This window comes from Rattus norvegicus, chromosome 6, assembly GCF_021556685.1.
Source record: "Rattus norvegicus strain SHRSP/BbbUtx chromosome 6, alternate assembly SHRSP_T2T, whole genome shotgun sequence".
Taxonomy (NCBI): Eukaryota; Metazoa; Chordata; class Mammalia; order Rodentia; family Muridae; genus Rattus; species Rattus norvegicus.
This window is the reverse complement of record NC_141539.1, coordinates 86,042,911-86,061,912: the sequence shown is the minus strand read 5'-3', so window position 1 is coordinate 86,061,912 and position 19,002 is coordinate 86,042,911. Positions and strand designations below refer to the sequence as shown.

The 19,002-nt window shown below is 37.2% G+C and overlaps 1 protein-coding gene across 2 annotated transcripts in view; it reads right to left on the bottom strand.

Moving 5' to 3' along the window:
* The window catches only part of Lrfn5 (leucine rich repeat and fibronectin type III domain containing 5), a 356,747-nt gene that overhangs the window by 94,814 nt on the left and 242,931 nt on the right, over positions 1–19,002 (bottom strand).

Genomic DNA, 19,002 nt, shown 5'->3' with positions numbered 1-19,002 from the left:
GACAATTTCCACCTTGGGACACAGCAATGATTTTATTAAAGTAGAAAATGAAAAGTGCCTTCTGGTCACTTTGAGCACCTCACACTAGTGAACCACCATGCTCACAAAGGGCTGATTATCTTCATCATTAAGGGAAAGTGAATTAACAACACATCACAAAATTAAAAGTTTCATTTCTAGAAAGTAGGCCAATTTATAAAATACTACTTGAATACCCCACATCTATTTTCTATGAGAGGATGAAGGAAAACTGCAACAATGCAATACAGACAAAATTAGTCATGAAACAGAAAGTCCAGGAAGAAACATCATATTTGACTGAAAATTAAATTATGGGCAACTAACAAACAGTAGCCCAATGATATCTTAAGTGTTCATATGGGTTTTACTTGCTACTCACACAAATTCATTTATTGAAAGTTCATGTCTTACCTAATAATATTAAGACATGTTTTCTAGGGAGACGATTATGTTTAAATTTGGGAAAACGAATGAATGAGCTCATAGTAAAATTAAGGGAGAAAGAATTTAGATATGCTGGCAAGGTTCATCTCGTTGTTACTCTCTTCACATTATATACAGTCCTTCTTCCCAACTGCTATTGCCACTGTCCAACGCACCACATGAACTGTGCTATCAAGAGCCTTCATACACAAGTTGACGTGCATCTCTTACTTCCCTGGAAGACATTCTCCATGTTCCTTCTGAAGCTCAGGGTTGCTTATCAGTATTATAATTGCAGGCTGCTAGATGGATACTAATTTGATTTGCCAGTGCTAGCCATTCATCTCACCTCCTCTGATATGCTCTTTATTTCTTAATATGCACAGGAGCCCTATTTAATGGTCAAATAATGAATGGCATAGACCAGTTGTGTTTCTTAGTTTAAAAAATGTACAGTAAAAATAAACATTCATAAGAATTTTTATATAAAGTAAAGGTATTGAAATTAACAGTGAAAAGATGATGAGAAATAAGACATTAGAAATTAGAAATGGAGGCAACCTTGGAGATAGAGAACCTAGGAAGAAAACAGGAACTGCATGTGCAAGCATCACTATAGAATACAAGAGATGGATGTGAAAATATCAGGCACAAAAGATACTAGAAAAGATATTGATATGTCAGTCAAATAAAACGCCAAAAATAAACTGTTCCGAAACTAAAATACTCAGGATATTTGGAACACAATGAAAATAGAAGAGGGTAAAGATTTCCAGTTCAAAGGGCCAGAAAATATCTTCAACAAAATCAGAGAAGAAATCTTTCCTAACATATAAAAAGAAATGTCTATAAAGGTACAGACCATCATATAGATTGGACCAGAAAAGAAAATCCTCCCACTACCTAATAATCAAAACATTAAATGTACAAAATAAAAAAGATACTAAAAGCTTTTAAGGAAACAGGCCGGGTAACATATAAAGACAGACCTATCAGAATTACCACTGACTTATCAACAGAGACTCTTAAATCCAGAGGATCTTAGACAAATTTGTGCATACCCTAAGGGACCACAGGTGCCAGCCCAGAAAATTATACCAAGCAAATCTTTCAATCAGCATAAATAGAGAAATAAAGATACTGTATGATAAAATAAGAAGGAAAACTAAAAAAAGTAGGGAAACTAAATCCAAAAATTAAATTGGTATCTTATAACCAACCCAAAGAAGAAAATTATACACACATAGGATCATCTTTAAAAAATTACAGGAACTAATGATTATTATTCATTAATATCTGTTGATGGCAAATGGACTTAGTTACCCAATAAAAAAAGATGCACGTTAATTGACTGGATAGGTAGACAGTATCCATCATTCTGTTGATAAATCAATGAACCTCAGCAACACAGTCAGACACTACCTCAGAGTAAAGGCCTGGAAAACCTTTGCCTAGATAATGGTTCAAGGAAACTATCTGGAGTTGCCATTCTAACTACCAATAACATAGACTTTCAGTCAAAAGTAATTAAAAGAGATGAGGAAGGATACTTCATATTCATCAAAGGAACAGTCCACCAATTCATCAATTCTGAATAACTATGCCTCAAATTAAAAGACACTTTCAGAAGCTCAAAATACCCATTGAACACCACACAATAACAAGGGTCGACTTCAACATGGCTCTCTTATGAAGGGACTGATCAACTAAACAGAAATTGAATAGACACAAAATAAAACTGACAGAAGTTTTGAGGCAAATGGATTTAACAGATAACTAGAGGACATTTAAACCCAAAACAAAAGTATATACCTACTTCTCATCACCTCATTGAACCTTCTCCATTATTGACCATGTGACTGGACACAAAAGAAGCCTCAACAGAAACAGGAAGATTAAAATAATTTCTTGAATTCTATCATCAGGTCACCACAGAATAGGAGTGGACTTCAAGAACAACAGAAAGAACAGAAAGCCCATATACAGAGAGAAACTAAACAACTCTCTACTCAATGATAATATGGTCAGTGAAAAATAAAGTAATTAAAGACTCTCTACAATTCTACAATAACGAAAGCAAAACATACCCAAACTTATTGGACACAATGAAAGCAGACTTAAGAAACTTCATAGCACAAAATGTCTTATTAAAGAAATTGGAGATATCCTTTGCTAATAATTTAAGAGCATACCTGAAATCTCTAGAACAAAAATAAGCAAACATGCCCAAGAGGCTTAAATGGCAGGAAATAGTCAAGCATAGGACTGAAATCAACCGATTAGAAACAAAACAATACAAAGGATTAACAAAGTGAAGAGCTCATATTTGGGACAGGGAAACAGGACTGAAGCACTGGGGGCCAGCAGAAAGAATGGAAACAGGCAGCCTTTGGAGGTAAGAGGTGGAGGAACCCTCTAGAATGTACCAGAGACTTGGGAAGTGACAGACTTTTATGACTCAAGGAAAGGGACATTATATGAACTGCCCAACAGTGAGGAGAGGGATCTTGTAGAATCTACTTCCAGTAGAAATGCATGGCATTATGTGGAGAGAAGGGGTTATCAACCCACAGTCAAAAAAACTCTGACCAGAATTATTCCTGTCTAAAAGAAATGAAGGGACAAAAATGGATAAGAGCGAGAGAGAAAGGGGATCCAGTGACAGACCCAAATTTGGATCCAATTCAAGTGGATACTCCAAGGCCTGGCTTCAGTACTGATGATATGGTGTGCTTACAGACAGTATCCTAGCTTAACTGCCTTCCAAGATGCCAAACAAGGAGCTAAAAGAGTCAGATGCAGATACTTACACCCAACCAATGTACAAAAGCTGGGGACCCCTTGGGTTGAATTAGGGAATAGCTAGAAGAAGCCAAGGACCAAGGCAGTCCCATGGGAAGACCACCCATCTCAAGTGAACAGGAGCCCCAAGATCTCTCAGATACTGAACCACCAACCAGGCAATATACACCAGTTGATATGAGGCCCCCAGTACATATACAGCAGAGGACTGCCTGGACTGGCCTCAGTGAGGAAAGATTTACCTAACTGTCAAGAGACTTGAGGCTTCAGGGAATGGGGAGGTCTGCTGGAGTTAGGGAGTTGGGGGCATTCTGTAGACGATATGGAAGGAGATATGGGATGAGGAACAGTCAGAGGGTGGACCAAGAAGGGAATAAACACTGGAGTGTTAAAAAAAGATTAAAGAATAAAAAAAAAAAGAATTCTTTCTTTAAGAAAATCAACAAGATAGAAAAAATCCTTAATCTAACTAAAAGGCAAAGAGACAGTATCCAAATTTTAAGAATCACATATGAAAAGGAAGCCAAAAAAAGAAACTGAAGAAATTTCAAAAAATAAATCATCAGATAATGCTCCAAAAACCTGTATTCAACAAAACCAGAAAATTAGGATGAAAGGAATGATTTTCTAGACAGTAACTATATATCAAAGTTAAAGCAAAGTCAGGTAAACATTCTGAATAGTCTCTGTTCTGTCTGGTTTTGTGTGCCAATTTGTCAGAAGATGGACTTATCAGAGAGAAAGGAACTTCCCTTGAGAAAATACCACTGTGAGATCTGGCTGTAAGGCATTTTCTTGATTATTGATCAAGGGTCGGAGGGCCCATTGTGGGTGTTGCCATCCCTGTGATGATAGTCTTGGGTTCTTTAAAAAGCAAGCTGAGCAAGCCAGGTAAAGGTGAAGCAAGACAGTATGCAGTGTGGTGGCTGCATCAGCTCATCCTTCCTGACCTGCTTGAGTCCCAGACCTGCCTTCATTTGGTGATGAACAGTAATTGGGAAGTATAATCTGATTAAACCCTTTTCTTTCCAACTTGCTTCTTGGTTATGATGTTTTGTGAAGAAATAGAAACATTGACTAAGACAGTCTCATAACCCCTAAGGAAATAGAAGGAGTGAGTAAAAACCTCCCAATAAAAAGCCCAGCCTCTGGTTTTAGTGTAGAATTCTAGCTGACTTTCAATGAAGAATAATACCAATACTCATCAAAGTATTCCACAAAATTGAACAGAAGGAATACTACGTAATTCATGCTATGAAGCCACAGTTACTGTGATACATAAAACCATACAAATACCCAGAAGAGAAAGAAATCTTCTGAGATATTTCTATTATGCATATCAAAGAAAAAATACTCAAGAAAGTTCTTACAGACCAAAATCTTAGAACACACAAAATCATCATTCACCACAATTAAGTATGCTTCTGCCCAGGGAGACAGGAATTGTTCAATAAACAAAAATCCATCTATATAATCTATTGTATAAACATATTAAAGGAAAAATGTACATGATCATCTGAAGAGATACTCAAAAAACCTTTAACAAAATTCAGCACCATATCGTGTTATAGGTCTTGGAGAGATCAGGAATTCAAGTCATATACCTAAATATAATAAAAGCAATATACAGCAACCCAATAGTCAGCATCAAATTAAAAAGACAGAAATCTGACATAATCCCACTAAAGTTATGAACTAGATATGGCTGAACACTCTTTCCTATCTATCCAATGTAGGATTTGAAGTTCTAGCAAGAGCAATAAGACAACAAAGGAGACTCAAATTCTGTGGGGGAGAGAGCTGAACTCCTAGAAGTACATACAATTCTGAAACCTCAGGAGAGACCACCACTTCTGCCCACTTCTGCTCTCATTCTTGGCCCAAGAGGAAACTGCATAGTGCCTCTGGACGCAGGAGTATAGGAGCAGTCAACAGCATGACCCTGATGGTTTCTCCCTGTGCCTGCAACTGAACTGAACAAGTCCCACAGCTCCCTGCACCCAAATCCCTTGGGGGAGAAAGCTGAACCCTCAGAAATGCAAACAATTCTGAGAACTCAGAGGAGAGAACTATTTTCTACCCACATTCCTGACTCAAGAGGAAATTGCCTAGTGCTATCTGTGTCCTCTGAGACCAAGGACATATGAGCAGTCAGGAGTAGAACACTTCAGGTTTCTGCCTGCACCTAGAGTTGAAAGCCAGTCCACAGGACTGCCAATACTCCTGAGAGCAGAGATAATGAAAGAGCGAACCCCTAAACGCTCTGATCACGGGGTGGGGTGCCCCCAGGAATCACGAGTAGCCGTCTTAATGTAACAGTAAGAGGTAGCTTTATTAGCGGGATCCCGGGTCAATACGTATCCCACACAGGAGACAGAGGAATCGACCACGAGCTCCCAAACTCAGGGGTTTATATAGGGGAGGTAAGGGGCATTCACGCGGTTACACATGATTGGTCAATTCAAAAGGTGCACGGTTACTTTCGGCGTGAAATGACATCAGCAAGGAGTACATGCTATCTAGCAGCTCAGCAGTGTGGGTAGGGTGGCTTATCTCACTCAGGGGGATGACACACTTCTGGGGAGTGGAGGAAGGGGAGAAGGTGGCTACGGATGGTCAATGTCCTTGGGGCTGATAGCTGGTCTGGCAGGTCCTATCTCTAACACCCTCTCAGGCACGTCCGGACCTTGTTTATGACTAACTTCTTGAAATTTTAATTCCTCAATAAGACCAACTCTTCTGTGCCAAACAGCCAACCTTGAGGCTTCAGGTCACACAAACCCAGGAGAAGCTCTCTGTTCCCAGACCTGGCTGAAAGAAAACAGGTCTACAGGAGTGCTAACACACAGGTCTACAGGAGGGTCAAGCCACTGTCAGAGACAGCAAGACAAGCTAATACCAGAGACAACCTGATGTCTAGAGGCAAGCACAGGAACCTAACTTATAGAAACTAAGATTACTTGGCATCATCAGTGCCCAGATCACCCACTAAAACACATACAGGGTATTCCAACAGGCCCAAAAAGCAAGGTTTGTATTTAAAAATCACATCTCATGATGATGACAGAGGAATTTAAGAAGGAGATAAATAACTCCCCAAAGAAATATAAGACAACACAGGTAAACAAGTAGAAGCCCTTAAAGAGGAAACACAAAAGTCCCTTAAAGAATTACAGGAAAACACAACCAAAAATTTGAAGGAATTGAATAAAACCACCCAGGATTTAAAAATTGAAATCTAAATAATAAAGAAGCACAAAGGAGACAACAATGGATATAGAAAGTCTCGGGAAGAGATCAGGAATCATAGATGCAAGCATCACCAGCAGAAAACAAGAGATAGAAGAGAGAATCTCAGGGGCAGAAGATACCATAGAAAATATCAAAACAACTATCAAAGATAATGTAAATCACAAAATGTCCTGGCCCAAGACATCCAGGAAATCTAGAACACAAAGAGAAGATCAAACCTAAGGATAATAGGTATAGAAGAGAGTGAAGACTCCCAAATTAAGGGGCTAGTAAATATCTTGAACAAAATTAGCCAACAAAACTTCCCTAAACTAGAGAAAGAGATGCCCATAAACATACAATAACTCTACAGAACTCCAAATAGATTAGACCTCAAAAAATTTCTCCTGTTACATAATAGTCAAAACACCAAATGCACAAAACAAAGAAAGAATATTAAGGGAAAAAGGTCAAGTAACATAAAAAGACAGATCTATCAGAATTACACCAGACTTCTCTCCAGAGACTGTGAAAGCCAGAAGACCCTGGGCAGACGTCATGCATACCCTAAGAGAACACAAAGGCCAACCCAGGCTACCACATCCATCAAAACTTTGAATTATCATAGATGGAGAAACCAAGATATTCCATGACAAAATCAAATTTACACAATATCTTTCTATAAGTCCACCCTACAAAGGATAATAGATGGAAAACTCCAACACAAGGAGGGAAACTATACCCCAGGAAAGCAAAAAAGTAATCTCATTGCAACAAAACCAAAAGAAGAGAGGCACACAAACATAATTCCACCTCTAACAACGACAATAACAGGAAGTAACAATCACTACTCCTTAATATCTCTTAATATCAATGGTCTCAATTCCCCAATTGAAAGACATAGACTAACAGACTGGATACATAAGGAGGACCCATCATTCTGCTTCATACAGGAAACATACCTCAGAGACAAAGACAGATACTACCTCAAAGTAAAAGGCTGGAAAACAACTTTGCAAGTAAGTCGTCTGAAGAAACAAGCTAGAGTCACCATTCCAATATCCAGTAAAATCCACTTTCAACCAAAAGTATTCAAAAAAGATGAGGAAGGGCACTTCATATTCACCAAAGGAAAAATCCACCAAGATGAACTGTCAATCTTAAATATCTATGCTGTAAATGCAATTCATAAATACATTCATAAAAGAAACCTACTAAACTGTCAAAGCACATATTGAACCTCACACAATAGTAGTGGGAGATTTCAACACCCCACTCTCATCAATGGACAGATGATATAAACAGGAAATAAACAATGACTTAGAGAAACTAACAGAAGTTATGAACCAAATGGCTTTAGCATATATTTATAGAACATTTCATCCTAAAACAAAAGAAGATACCTTCTTCTCAGCCGCTCATGGTACCTTCTCCAAAATTGACCATATAATCAGTCACAAAACAGGCCTCAACAGGTACGAAAGAAGGCCTACATATGGAAGTTGAACAATGCTCTATTCAGTGATAACTTGGTTAAGGAAGAAATAAAGAAATTAAAGACTTTTTAGAATTTAATGAAAATGAAGGAACAACATACCCAAACTTATTGGATATAATGAAAGCACTGCTAAAAGGAAAACTTATAGTTCTGAGTGCCTCCAAAAAGAGACTGGAGAGAGCATATACTAGCAGCTTGACAGCACACATAAAGCTCTAGAACAAAAAGAAGCAAATACACTCAAGAGGAGTAGAAAGCAAGAAATAATGAAACTCAGGGCTGAAATCAACAAAGTAGAAACCAAAAGGACAATACAAAGAATCAACAAAACTAGGAGCTGGTTTTTTGAGAAAAATCAACAAGATACATAAACCCTTAGCCAGACTAACCAGAGGTCACAGAGTATATCCATATTAACACAATCAGAAATTAAAACAGAGACATAAAAACAGGGAAATTGGTTTGAAGTCTCTTTCTTCATTGGGTCTTTTTGTGGTTTAAGTATAAGCATAATTGTTGCTTAATAGAAAGAATTGGGCAGTGCTCCTGTTTCTATTTTGTGCAATATTTTGGGCAATATTGATATGAGGTTTTCTACGAAGGTCTAATAGAATTCTGCACTAAACCCATCTGGTCTTGTGCTCCTTTCGGTTTGGAGACTTTTAATAACTGCTTCTATTCCTTTAGGAGTTATGGGAAAATTTAATTGGTTTATGTTGTCTTAATTTTACTTTGGTACCTTGTATTTGTCTAGAAAAATTGTCCATTTCCTACAGATTTTCCAGTTTTGTTGAATATAGACTTTGGTAGTAGGATCTGATGATTTTTTGAATTTCCTCAGATTATGTCTCTCTTTTCATTTCTGATTTACAAGAAGACTCCTACAGCTGATAAAAAACTTCAGCAAAGTGGCTGAATACAAAATTAATTCCAGGAAATTAGTAGCCCTCTTTTATACAAATGGTAAGCAGGCTGAGTAAGAAATCAGGGAAACAACACAAGAATAGTCACAAATAATATAAAATATGTAGGTTTAACTGTAATTGAGAAAGTGGAAAATTTAAATGACAAGAAGAACATCAAATTTCAGAAGGTAAGAAAAATGAAAGGAGAACTCAAAAGATAGAAAAATCTCTCAAATTCATTGGACTGTAGTATAAACAGTGAAATTACCATCTTCCTCAAAGCAATCTACAGAGTCAATGCAATTCCTGCAGAGTCAAATCCAACAGAATGTTTTAAACGCATTAAAAGAGAAATTCTCAACTTCATATGGGAATACAAAAAACTCAGGCTATCCGAAACCATTTTGAAAAATGAAAGACCTTCTGGAGGAATTACCATGCCTTACCTGAGGTTTTACTATAGAGCAGTAGTGATATATACCACAAAGTATGGGTACAGAGACAGACAGGTATAGTGGAATTACCTGTTATTTTTTGATTGGCTCATAAATACATCAAGAAGCTAATCGCTGAGGTTTTTCACTTCCTAAAGAGGAAGAGGGGACATAGGAGAAAGGAAGTGCCATTTCTTTCTTTCTCTCTTTCTTTCTTTCTTTCTTTCTTTCTTTCTTTCTTTCTTCCTTCCTTCCTTCCTTTCTGCTTGTTGTTGTTGTTGTTGTTAGTAATAAGACTGTACTACAACAAATACAACAAAATGGTGAATGTAGAAAAAGTAAAAAAAAAAAAACAAAACTGTCACTCTTTCTCAATATTACCTTGGTATGAGTAGAACTACATTTATCTTTCATACAATATCTTATCTCACATACAAGAAAAACACTTTAAAGAGGCAAAACATCAGATGAAACCAGGGAATCTCCAAAATCTTTCAGTCTTTTTATCATTAGCGATAACCAAAATTGGCTTGAATTATTATATCAGAGCCCAGATTGAAGACTTAGGGCTAGAATCTAAGGGAGGTCACCAGAAAATATTGGGAAGAGCATATTTGCAAGATGCTTCAAGAACAATCTTATTTACCAGACCCTACAAGATAGATAATCATATTTCCCTCCTTAACAATCCCTATTTCCCTAATCAAGCTTGACAGAGATAGCATGTCAATTACTAATTATCACATAATATTATCTCTTATCAGCAGTCTATTTTATAAGTATCTTTGTTGGTGGGGGGCAGTACAGTAAATCCAGGGAAAGAAACATGGTGCTACTGTCAGAACAAGAGAGTCAAGGATGTGAGGTTAAATAAACAGAAACGTAAGAAGTGGAATGAGTTGAAAATTCTGTATGCTTGCTGTGTATGGGCTTCCCTCTGTGGAATGACAAGGGAGGGATGTCTGGAAAAGCTGGGTCTGAAGAGGTGAGCTTGCTTCACATATGTTTTTGATTCTGCTTGGTGAGTAGAACAGAGAGAACTGGACTAGAATCTGCGGCTATAAATCCACTGGAGGAAATTATTTGATTTCCATATTTGTAGGAGAGGTGTTTTCTTTAGATGTAGATCACTATCTAAATTGTATAGTGTATATTTCTATTTCATGGGAGAATTGAAAGAAAATTTATTTATATATTTATTGTGTGCGTGTGTGTGTGTGTGTGTGTGTGTGTGTACTTGATCCATCTCTCATCTAAAGTAATTTTAAAAGATATATGGAAATTGTACTATATTTGAGGTTTTCTGAATAATTGGCTGTATTCTTGTGGTTACTGGTTTTATTTCAAAAGCAGCAGAATGTTTTTACTCATTTTCTAGAATCCTATTAAAAATGAGGTTCAGAGCTAAACAAAGAATTCTCAACTAAGGAATACCGAACGGTTGAGGAGCACCTAAAGAAATGTTCACCATCCTTAGTCATCAGGGAAATGCAAATCAAAACAACCCTGAGATTACACCTCAGACCAATAAGAATTGCTAAGATCAAAAACTCAAATGACAGAAGATGCTAGTGAGGATGTGGAAAAATAAGAACACTCCTCCATTTCTGGTGGGATTGCAAACTGGTACAACTACTCTGGAAATTGGTCTGGAGGTTCTCAGGAAATTGGACATTGAACTACCTGAGGATCCAGCTATAGCACTCTTGGGCATATACCCAAAAGACTCTCCAACCTAAAACAAGGACACATGTTCCACTATGTTCATAGCAGCCTTATTTATAATAGACAGAAACTGAAAAGAATCCAGATGTCCTTCAACAGAGGAATGGATAAAGAAAATGTGAACAAAGAGTCTAACAGGGACTGAAGAAAAGGTCGTCCTGAGACTCCCCCACCTGAGGAAGGGGCATTTTTTACTATGAAATGGAGAGGGAGAGTTGTGCAGGATGTAGGCCAGGAAAGCAGACCTGGTTGTGGCTCCTGCCATTGGAAGAATTTCTTACATAGAACAGAGGGTGAGTTTAGGATAATATATTCTGTGCCCAGCAATGTGTCATTCTGTTTATTTTTAAAATTAAGATTATCTGGTGTTTTCCATTGTCGATGATCAGGGGGGCAGTTGGTGGAGCTGAGCCAGATCAGAGCTCTGGCTTGGAAAAGCTATCAAGGAAAAAGAGATAACAGGAATATAGAGCTGTTTGGCAAGAGCATACCCACAGCTGGTCACTGGGTGGTGAGCTGAAAAGAGAGCTCTTAAGAGGCAGAGCAGGCATTTCTGGGAGAAGCATTGGTTATGAGAAATTCAAGGACTGCAGCCATGGTCTATGGCAGTGGCATGGGCTAGGAACAGACAGAGACCTCCACCAGACCAGGGTAGACTGAGTTAAATGGCACCAAGCTAGCTGTGGGAATGGGTGAGTCTGCCATTGCTGGCACCTAGCTGGGACCAAGGTGGGGTTATAAAATTGCACACTACAGACAGGTCAGTCAATGGAATAGAACTGAAGACCCATAAATAATCATACACACTTATTGACACTTTATCTTTGATGAATTCAGAAGCATACAATAGAATAAAAAGCATCTTCAATAAATGGTACCGATCTAACTGACTGACTGCACAAAGAAGAATGAAAATAAATCCATATTTATCACTGCGCGAAAAGCTCAGGTCTAAGTATATCAAGAATCTCAACATAAAACTAGATACACTGAATCTAATAGAAGAGAAAGTGGGTAATAGTCTTAAGTGCAGGAAAAAATTTACTGAAGAGAACACCAATGGCTCAGGCTCTAATATCAATAACTGACAAATGGGACATTTTGAAAATGCAAAGGTTCTGTAAGGCAAAGAAAACTGTTAATAGGACAAAATGTCAACTTACAGATTGTGAAAAAGTTTTCACTAACCCTATATCTGAATATATATATATATATATATATTAAAAAAATTCAGTATTCCTTACCTTATTCTATTCACATAGAATAAGGTTCTGTATTTATCCAAAGATATAAAGAAATCAAGAAGTTAAATTCTCCCCCCCCAAATATACAATTTTAAAAAATAGGTACAGAGGTAAACAGAGAATTCTCAACAATGCAATCTCATATGGCCGAGAAACACTTAAGGAAATATTCAATATCCTTACTCATCAGAGTAATGCAAAACAAAATGATCCTCAGATTCCACAATATGCCTATCAGAATGGCTAAGATCAAAGACTCAATACAGCACATGCTGGCTAGGTTATGGAGAAAGGGGAATACTCCACCATTTTTGGTGGGATTGCAAACTGGGGCAACCATTCTCGAAATTAATCTGGCAGTTCCTCAAAAAAATTGGCAATGGTTCTGTCTGAAGGCCCAGCTACAGGACTCCTGGGCATATACCCAAAAATGTTCCACAATATCATAAGGATATGTGCTCCACTATGTTCATATCAGCTTTATTCATAATGATCAGAAACTCCAAGCATCCCAGATGTCTCTCATATGAAGAATGAATACAGAAAATGTGGTTCATGTACACAATGGAATACTATTCAGCCATTAAGAGAATTACATCATTATTTTTACAAGTACATGGATAAAACTAGAAAACATCATCCTGAGTGAGTTAACTAAAACCAAAAATGGAATGCATGATATGTTCTTGATAAGTGGATATTATCAAAAATGTGAAGAATATCCATGACACAACTTACAGACCTGAATAAGTTGTAGGACAGCCCAAGTGAGGATGCTTAAATTCCACTTATAAGGGGGTCGGGGGGGATAATTATGGCGGGCAGAGGGAGGAAAGGAACTGGGTGGGAGATGGGAGGCAGAGGGGAAAAGGTGGGCAGGATCATGTACATGGGATACAGGAGAAGGACTGGAGGGCTAGGAGAATGAATCTAATTGTGCAGCTACAGGAATTGGAGGGTGGGGGATCTTCTACAAAATCCTAAATACCTAGGATGAAGAAAGTTCCCAGGGCTCATTGGGCATGAACTTAGCAGAAATTTTCATCAGTGGGGATATGGAAATTGAAGAGACTACCTCCACCAGTTATATATGACCCCCAGTGGAGGGATGCGGACAGGAATACACCTGAAAAACTTTTCAACCAAAATTGTTCTTAAAAGAAATGCAGGGGAGAAAATGGAGCAAAGGCTAAAGGGACACTTGAGCAGTGATAGGCCCAACTTGGGATCCATCACATGGGTAAGCACCAATTACTGACACTATTACTTATACTATGTTGTGCATGTAGACAGGAGACTAGCATGGGTGTCCTCTGAGAGGCTCTACCAGCACCTGACTGAGACAAATACAGATACTCATAGTGAAGTTGGACAGATGTTTGAGACCTATATGGAAAAGTAATGGGAAGGATTGAAGCTACTGAAGGGGATGGCAACCCCGTAGGAAGACCAATAATGTCCATTGACCAGGATCACTGGGCGTAGCGAGAGTCTAAGCCACCAACCAAAGAGCATACAAGTGCTTGTTCAGCAGATGGTAGCACATATGTACAATGTGCTACAATGTGTGACTTTAGTGGGAGAAGATGCTCCTAATTCTGCAGGGACTTAAGGCAACAGAGTTTGGGGATATGGGAGGACACCCTCTCAGATGCAAAGGAGAGGCAGAATTGGCAGAAGAAATCTATAAGGATTTCTGGGAGGGGTACAACATTTGAAATGTAAACAAAATAGTTTTAAAATAGAGTGGTGTGATTTGGGATAGATACAGAAAGGGCAATAAGTCAAGTTTTCAATTTTCTCCTAAAAATTATCATGATCAGATGAAGAAAGACAATTACACTAAGTTATTTTTTTTAATGTTTACAATTGATAGAATTTTCAGGTATGTTTGATGTGAAAATGAGGGGGAAAGAAGTTATTAAAATGGCTTCCTAAATTTTATTTGGAAATCAGTCTGGAGATTACTCAGAAAATTGGATATAGTACTACCTGAGGACCCAGCTATACCACTCCTGGGAATATACCCAAGTGATGCTCAATAAATAACAAGGACACATATTCTACTATGTTCATAGCAGTCTTATTTATAATAGCCAGAAGCTAGAAAGAACCCAGATGCCCTTCAACAGAGAAATGGATACAGAAAATGTGGTACATCTACATAATGGAGTACTACTCAGTTATCAAAAACAATGACTTCATGAAATTCATAGACAAATGGATGGAACTAGAAAATGTCATCCTGAATGAGGATCAAAAAATTAAATGGTATGAACTCACCAAGTGGATATTAGACGAAAAGCTCAAATTACCCAAGATATAATCCACAAACCACATGAAGCTCAAGAAGAAGGATGACAAAAGGGCAGATGCTTCAGTCTTTCTTAAAAGGGGCAATAAAATATTCATAAGAGGAGATATGGAGACAAATTTTGGAGCAGAGACTCAAGGAATGATCATTCAGACCTACCCCACCTACGTTTCCAGCCCATATATAGAAAGCCACCAAACCTAGACAATATTGATGAAGCCAAGAAGTGTATGCTGACAGGAGCCTGATATTGCTGTCTCCTAAGAGGCTCAGCCAGATCATGACCAATACAAAGGGGAATGCTAGCAGTAAACCATTGAACTTAGAACTGGTCCCCATTGGAGGAGTTAGAGAAAGGATTGAAGGAGCTGAAGGGGCTTGCAACCCCATTAGAACAACAATGTCAACCAACCAGAGTTCCCAGGGACTGAACCACTACCCAAAGACTATACATGAAGTGACCCAGGGCTCCAACTTCATCTGTAGCAGAGGATGGCCTTTTTGGGCACCAATGGATGGAGATGCCCTTGGTCCTGCCAAGGCTGGGTCCTCCAGTGTAGGGGAATGTCACAGCGAGGAGGTAGGAATTGGGGTGGATGGAGAGGGGGAGGGACAATGGGATAGGGGGCTTATGGACAGAAAACCCTGAAAGGGAATAACATTTGAAATGTAAATAAAAAAATCAAATAAAAATTTTATTTGTAAGCTGTCATGAATGACAATGGAGAAGAAACTATCTCAGGCAAGTAATTTTGAACAATGTGTTCAAGAAATGATTCACTAGATTGTACCAAGGGAGTGCGGATTCTTAGTAGTTTGATGGCTTAAGGGGAAAAAGGCGAGCAGCAGTGACTTGGGCATGAGCAATATATTGGATAGAGAAATATTTAATTTCTGTTGAAACCTTCAAGTAGAAAAATAAGTAACATTTTAAAAAATGTCCAATATTAAAAATACAACCTTGAACCAAAGATTCAACAAATTATTGTTGAAATGTTTATTGTCAAGATAATAATTAAAGCCTCAAAAAGAATAGAAAGAGATGTGAATAGAATAAGTTAAGGAATATTGGATGTTTGTTCAGAGGATTTTCATACACACCTACTAGAAAGACAATGTTTGTTGAATCACTGTTTTCAAAAGGGAAAGAAAAGCATTAACTCCAAAAATTGATAGAAAGCCAAGGAAACACAATATGAACTTGATTTCAAACAATATTGTAATTATGTATGTTGTGATATTTACCTGTATAATATAGAACAATAAGCAAAATTTTAATTTAGGTAGGAATAAGTAAGGATGAAAAAATTATTTCAAAGATTGTGACAATGAACAAAACATTTAATTTTCTTTAATTATTATTTAAATATTTCATCTGAAAATAAAGTTGCCTATGTTATATAAGATATATCATTAAAATAAAAAAGACAGTATGCCCACTTTATCAATGTGAATTTATATGTTTAGTTAATATTGAAAACTGGTTGTCTTTATAAGACTGAATTTGCTATTGTTTTTTTTCTTATAGTAGCTCATAAGAAATGATAGTGAAATGAGTCTGGAATCAAAATCTCAATTTCTTTGTGTTGTTTTTATAGTGGATTACATTGATTGATTTCCATATATTGAACCATCACTGAATACCCATTATGAAGCCCATTTGATCATGATGGATGATTGTTTTGATGTGTTTTCAGAGTTGGTCTGCAAGAATTTTATTTATTTTGGCATCAATATTCATAAAGGAAACTGGCCTGAAGTTCTCTTTCTTCCTTAGGTCCTTGTGTGGTTTAGGTATAAGCATAATTGTGGCTTCATAGAATGAATTGGGTAGTGTTCCTTCTTTTTCTCTTTTGTGGAATAGTTTGGACAGTATTGGTGTGAGGTCTTCTATGGAGGTCTGATAGAATGCAGCACTGAATCCATCTGGCCCTGGGCTTTTATTGGTTGGGAGACTTTTAATGACTGCTTCTATTTCTTTAGGGTTTATAGGATTGTTTAGACGGTTTATTTGATTTAATTTTGGTACCTGATATCTGTCTAGAAAATTGTCAATTTCATCCAGATTTGCCAGTTTTGTTGAGTATAGGCTTTTGAATTAGCATCTTTTGATTTTTTGAATTTCCTCAGTTTCTGTTGTTAAGGCTCTGCTTTGATTTCTGATTTTGTTAATTAGGATACTTCTCTGTGACCTCTGGTTAGTCTGGCTAAGGGTTTATTTATCTTGTTGATTTTCTCAAAGAACCGCCTCCTGATTTTGTTAATTCCTTGTATGTCTCTTTTTGTTTCTACTTGGTTGATGAACAACAAAATCAACTAACCAGATCCCCCTTCCCCAGAACTCCCAGGGACTAAACCACACTCCCAATAGTATACAGGGATAGACCTATGTCTCCATCCGCATATGTATCAGAGGATTGCATTATCTGTCATCAATGGGAGGAGAGGTCCTTGGTCCTGTCAAGGCTTGTTACCCCAGTGTAGGCGAATGTCAGGGCAGAAAGGTGGGAGAGAGTGGGTCCATGGGTGAGGGAGCACCCTCATAGAAGCAGGGAGAGGGGGATGGGATAGCTGGTTTCTGGAGGGGAAAACAGAAATTGGAATAGCATTTAAAATGTAAATAAAATATATCCAATAAAAGAAAAAAACCCTGAGACACCATTGGAGGAAAAATAGTGAAATCTCAATTTCTGCCTTTATTGGATATAATATACATTAATAATAATTAGTAGCAAATATATAATCATAATAGATAGTAAATAAGAGTAAAATATTGTGATTTCATTATGCAAATCATGAATACAAGAGAAATATGGTAGAATGCACTAAGGTGAGGAAACTTATCTGAAGTTGTAAAACAAGAAAATGACTGTGTAAAATTAATTTCTAAAACGTGTAACAAGAATAGAATAAAAAAGGGAATTTTATGATGTATAAGGCCAACCATTATGTAAAATAAATCATTCTGTTTAAGGAAACAATTAGTTTTGGGGTAGTTGAAAAACTGTCATGAAATCATGTAAGGAAAATTTATGAATAAGAAATGTACATGAACATTTTCTAGGGAAGTCATGAATGATATATATGGCAAGCAAATTGAACCATAAGAAAAAATGATACTGCCATTATTTTAAGTTCACATAAAGGTATGATACTACTTATCCGAGTAAAATGTTATCACATGTTTGGTAATGAAAATGAAGTTTGAAATAGAGGACAGTTTGAGAATTATGATAAAGCTTCAGTGGAGCCCACTAAGTATAAACCCTAATGCAAGTACCCACAGGAGGATGCTGTTGGTCACTTTATACTTATGTCATGAGGAAGAGTAAAGAGAAGCAAGGAGGACGTTTCAAAATAAACGTCTTACGTAGCCATGTTAGTTTTGAGTGTGCTTGGTAAGGAATGACTGAACTCACTGGGTTAGAAGTTGGATTAAGTTAGTCTCCTAAATGGTGTTTTTTAATTCACTGGGTTAGAAGCTGGATCAAGGGAGGAGAATGACTTGTGTTTTCCATATTATAAATGTGCCAATGAAGTTTGGGGAAGAACAAGTTGCCAGGCTCCCAATGATCAGGAGACTCAGGCTGATGTCCTTCAGTATCTAGTGAAGAAAGGGTGAAAAAATGACTTGGTGGTTGAAATGTAGTCATTGTTTTGACCTAAGTTGAAAAAAATTCATATGAATCCTTAACTCTGAATGCAATCTGATGCTTTGAGTCAGAAATTATGGAGAATGAAAATAATCTTGATTCCGTTATCACTAACTCCATCTCTGGTATCAATAAAAACAAAATATGGCAAAAATTCAAGTCATAAATTGACTTACTTTATTTAAGGAAACACAGCCTTATAGATTAATTAATATAGTCTAGAGTAATGGAAGGTGCAAAGCAGAAAGTACGGCGTTGACAAAATAAACCTAATAAAATTGAATTTCAGTCTAAATTATTTTTCTGTATCTAAAATCTTTCATTTCTTCTGACAAAGTTTGTGGCTTAGATGACTGACCTACATATTTTCCTTTGGCTTACAGTGGGCTCATAATAAAACAGTACTTCTTTTTTTTTTTTTTTTTTTTTTTTTTTTGCTGTGAACAGATATAGTTCCCTTGTGGCATGAACCAATTCTCGACATGAAGCACAACCTTGAAGCCAGGGCAACACTGAAGGGCAATAGTTGAAACTTAGGATGAAAGCACACATGGCTAGCAAGCCATGGAAGGTGTTATGCTAAGATCTTTTACTGTTAAAATAGACAAAATAGAGACAAAATATAGAACTAGGTCCTATACTTAGAAATGTCAAAAGCTATAAAAACATGTTGCTATTTCAGAAAATAATGAACAAATAAATATTGTCAAAGGGTTCTAAATTTAAGAAGAAGAGGCAGCATGGTCTGATTA